This window comes from Tenrec ecaudatus, chromosome 8 (genome assembly GCF_050624435.1).
Source record: "Tenrec ecaudatus isolate mTenEca1 chromosome 8, mTenEca1.hap1, whole genome shotgun sequence".
Taxonomy (NCBI): Eukaryota; Metazoa; Chordata; class Mammalia; order Afrosoricida; family Tenrecidae; genus Tenrec; species Tenrec ecaudatus.
In genome coordinates this window covers 86,605,630-86,610,487 of record NC_134537.1, presented here as the reverse complement: position 1 = coordinate 86,610,487, position 4,858 = coordinate 86,605,630, and the positions used below count along the sequence as shown (strand labels likewise).

The 4,858-nt window shown below is 44.0% G+C and overlaps 1 pseudogene; it reads left to right on the top strand.

Annotated features, from left to right (window-relative positions):
* The first annotated feature begins 3,397 nt into the window (after positions 1 to 3,397).
* Positions 3,398 to 3,914, top strand: LOC142454393 (mitochondrial import inner membrane translocase subunit Tim9 pseudogene; annotated as a pseudogene).
* Positions 3,915 to 4,858: the final 944 nt, after the last annotated feature.

Sequence of the window (4,858 nt, the reverse complement as noted above, 5' to 3'; positions counted from 1 at the left end):
AAATGTTGGAAGCTAACAGTGACGATGGTCGCACAGCCTGGTGATCATAATTAACGGCATGGAGTTGCAGATGTGAAAAAGTGTTCGCATGGAAAAGGGTTCGGAACATATCTACTGTCCACTGGTTTACTGCTTCTCAGTGACTTGGCATTTTGCTGGGTCTTTTAGGTTCTCAGCAGGGTTCCCCACACCTTCTGTGCTGGCTCCTAGGCCATCCGGGGAGTGTGCTTCAACATCTTGCAAGAAAGTTCCAATGCTTTTGTCAATAGAGTCCCCCCAAAATTCACGTTCACCCAGAACATTAGAATGAAATCTTATTTAGGAATAAGGCCTTTGCAGATGCACTTTGTTAAGGACGTTGGCTGGTGTCCTTCCATGAGGAAAAGTACAAACACAACGCCCGCACGAAGACATCGGTAGAGACGGGGAAGCCAGATCTGTTCCGGTGGCAGAAGGAGTGACCCATTGGGCTACTAACTGCAAGGGCAGCCATTCGAAACCACCTGCCACTCGGAGGGAGACAGACGAGGCGTTCAACTCCCATAAAGATGTACAGTCTCAGAAACCTACAAGGGCCGTTCTATTCTGTCCTAGAGGGTCACTGTGGGTCAGAAGTGACTCAATAGCAGTGAGCTTGGTTTGGGATCGACTGTGCGGTGTTGGGAAACTCAGAGCTTTAGTTTTCTAAACTAAAGTTTTCATGAAGAAGATCTATGGAAAGTATGTGCTTTATAGTGCCATCTGACAAAAAAAATCTTCTAATATCAGAAAACCCTCGGCATATCAGAAAACCCCTTAGTTGTTAGCTTCTACCTGCTGTAATCATTTTAGGAAGCCCTCAGAAGGTAGACAGAAGAGAAATGATGAAACTAATGAGTTGGCTGTTCGCTGAGGACATATAGGCGACTTTGAAGTATTACAAGGTGACACTCAAGTTAAGGGGCTGCTAACCACAAGGTCACCAGTTCAAACTCACCAGTTTCTCCCGATAGAAAATCACTATGAATTGACATCGATGATGGCCAGGATCTTGGTTTAGAAGTTGTCTTCAGATAGGGAAATAAAAGGAAAAACAGGATGTTCATAAGGTATTCCAGCACCTGTTGAAAATCCTTCACCCCCAGATACCAGTCTCTATTCTCACCCCTGAGAGCCATGTCAGATTCAATGCGTCTTCTTCCTCCTGCTCCCAAAGCACCCTGTGTGTAACTCTGGGCCAGAACTTCTCTCTGCCCTCAGGCATTGTACCTGTGCTCCTCATCAGACCGCTGGCAGGGGAGCATGGCTCACTGACCCGCTTCCATTTTCACCCAGCCGGTCCACTTATGGGATGGCCTGTGGATGGCACCTTGTTTCTACTCGCTCCACTTGCCAGAGCTTGAGAGCCGGGAACAGAAGCCGGCCACTGGAAGAGTTCTGAGGCTTCTCAGCTGTCAGAAAAGTATAAGAAGGGGATCCCTGTACCCCATGAAGCAAAAGGGATGGAGTCCTGTCCATTCGAATGTGTCTTCCCAAGGGACTGTTTCAAGCCATGGCGTTTAGGTGTTGTGGAACGACCGTATGGGACACACGTTATATGTAAGCTATATCCCCAGTTGTGCTGGGTGCATAGGCTAAGAATCCAACTTGGATGTGCAACAGGAAAATAACTTTTCATGTTCCTGAAACTGTGATCATGCTCATTTAGGGAGAACAAACCAATTGTTCAGCAGTTAACTGAAAAGGTGCTTAAAGAGACTACTAAATTATTTTGTCATTCTTAAATCCCCAAGTCTAACAAGGCAGGATCTACTGAAAGTATCGCTTTGCTCAGCAGACTTGCAAGGTCAACAAATGAGAACGAGGTTCACAGCTGAGACAAATGCTAAGGCTGTTCTCTTCCCAGCCGAGGGCCGCGCGGAGCCGGGTCTCGGGGTTCATTTCGAGGGTTCACTTGCTGGGCTAGGCCTCTGCTGTCAGGCTGACTTGAACATCTCTCTTTAGTGCCAGACATTCTTGATCACACATTATCTCCTGAAATGTGTGGAAGTAGACTAATTCTTTTTGATACATTGGCTCTGCAATTTCTTTCCATCTTTTTTTTTTTAATATCCTCTGTGTTATTCCATTTTTGCTGGTAGAATCCTTCAATATTGCAACTTGAGGCCTCACGTTGTCTTCTTTCACCTTGAGAAATATCAATCATGGTTTCCCTTTTGGGTTTTCTTATTTTTTTAATTAATCATTTTATTGGGAACTCTTACAGATATTATAACAATCCATAGTTCCGTTAGATCCAGCATAATTTTACAATTGCTGGCACCATCGGTCTCAAAACATTTTCGTTCTCCTTAAGCTCTTTGATATCAGATGCCCTCTTTGGGGTTTTCTAACTCCAGATCTTTGCACTTTCGCTCGTCTCTTTGATCAACCCTTGTTTTCTACTAAATTCTTGCCTTTTGATTTCATCTGCTTGCATTAGATCATCTGTGCTTGAAAGCCAGCTTCAGAATCTCCCGGCTGCACTTTGGGACTTGCTTGCTTTCCTGCCTTTTAATGGCCTTTCACTCTCTTCACATAGTGTTCCTGATTCCCCACCACCATACCTCGGGTCTTAGGTCTTCAGCACTTAGCGTGTCAAATTCATTCTTGATATGTTTTCTAAATCCAAATAGGATGGATTTGAGGCCATATTTTGACTCTCCTGGGTACTTGCATTGTTTTATTCCACTTCAACTTAAACGTACATATAAGAAATTGATGACCTGTTCCACAGTCAGCTCTTAGCTTTGTCTTGATTGATAATACTGAGCTCTTCCATCATCTCTTCCTACAGATGTAGTCAATTTCATTCCTATGGAATCCATCCTGTGAGGATAACAGAGGCTTTGCTTTGATTCCTGTATAGACTAGTTGTCGTTTGTGGTGTTGAAAGGGCTATTTTCTAATTAATAAGTAATTGATCTTCCAGAATTGTAGCAGGCAACCTCTGGCATCATTCCTATTTTTAAATTGAGACATAACAAAAAACAGATGCACCATGCTTAATTATTTATGTCAAGATGTCTGAAAAACAACTGCTTAGCCAACTGAATGGAAGTGATCGATTGCATCCCCTTCTCAAAGAAAGGTAATCAAATGGGATGTAAAAATTATCCAATAGTGTCATTTATGCTGCATGCTAGCAAGATTTTGCTGAAGATAATTTTAAAATGGCTGCATGAGTGGAGCCTTAAAAGCTCATTAAGATGCAACTATTGGGCTCCCATTGCTCCTCCGGCGGAAACCGACAACCCGCGCAAATGACCTCAAACTACTGGTTCGCGGTGTGGTAACGAATCGGCGTCCAAAGGGCTGCCTGCCATTTGCCAACACCGTTCCCACGTGTTCTCTCCTCCTGCGGCCGCTGCACACCGTGACTCTGCTCCTCGGCCGCCCACTAACGACTGGCAGCGAAGCGCCCCCAGACTCTTTTGGTATCACATGCAGGAACCTGTGCGTAAGACCTCAGACTTCAAATCACTCAAGAAAAGGTTGAGCAACTGTTATCCCCAAACAGAAAGGAAACTCATGCATCAGAAAAGGTGACTCCAACATACCAAAAGAATATGGCTGCGCAAATACCAGAATCCGATCAGATAAAACAGTTTAAGGAATTTCTTGGAGCCTACAATAAACTTACAGAAACCTGCTTTTTGGACTGTGTTAAAGACTGCACAACAAGAGAGGTGAAACCTGAAGAGACTACATGTTCAGAGCATTGCTTACAGAAATATTTAAAAATGACGCAAAGAATATCCATGAGATTTCAGGAATATCATATTCAGCAGAATGAAGCTCTAGCAGCCAAAGCAGGGCTCCTTGGCCAACCACGCTAGAGACGGCTGGACTGGCGAGTGGTGTTGGCCTGGAATGAGGATTCGCGTGACAGAATGCCGGAGAGCCAAAGCCCCCATGCCCCGCGGTCTGGCACATGGACCCGCTGGAGAGCCAACCGCTGTGGAGCAGGCGTCATCAAACGGAAGGCTGTGCAATGCAAAAAGGAACACGCAACACTGGTTGAGGCCTGGAGACTCGCAGCTTGGTCACTTGATTAGAAAAGTAAACTATTGTTTCTTCCGTTGTGACTGTTAATTTTAAATCAAAATATGTGTCCAATCATGTAAGAGACAAAAAATTTTTTATTACTAAAAATAAATGGAAGCAACACTGTAAAAAAAAAAGATGCAACTATTGGTCTTTCCCAATCCAGAGGAAAGAGACGTGATGAAAAATTGAAAACATGCGCTAACAATTAATTCAATGGAATAATGGGCCACTCAAATACCAGTCTCCATGACCCTGATACTGTCTGGCTTCCACTACCAACTCCTCTGAAAGGATCACATTACAAGGCCCTGGATAGAGTGGGAGGAAAAGGATAAAAATTTAAAACCCCAAATCATAACGGAAAACAGGTTTCCTAGTCAGTTAAGACTGGTGGAACCTCTGAGACTATGACCCCTAGTCACCCTTCATATCCGGAAATGAACTCACCCTGTGGTTCAATAGGCAGGTAAGTCATAGACAAGTCTAGAAGGGAAGCAATAACGCTAAGGAGGTATGCACACCTTAGAACCGTCAGCCATTTGTGACTTTTAAAAGACAGCTAGGTTAGGAAAGACGGAAAGCACAGGGAGCAAGTGGGCTAGGTGATGTTCCATTGTGGGGATTGCAGTCAATAACATGAAACAAAATGAGTGGTTGAATGGAAACCAAATCTGTTCTACAAACCCTTACCCAGCTCTCAATGAAGAAGTTGTTTGTTTGTTTGTTTGTTTTGTTTGTTTGTTTTTTAATGACCACAGTCATTGACCGGGAACTGCTAGAAGTATCGGCC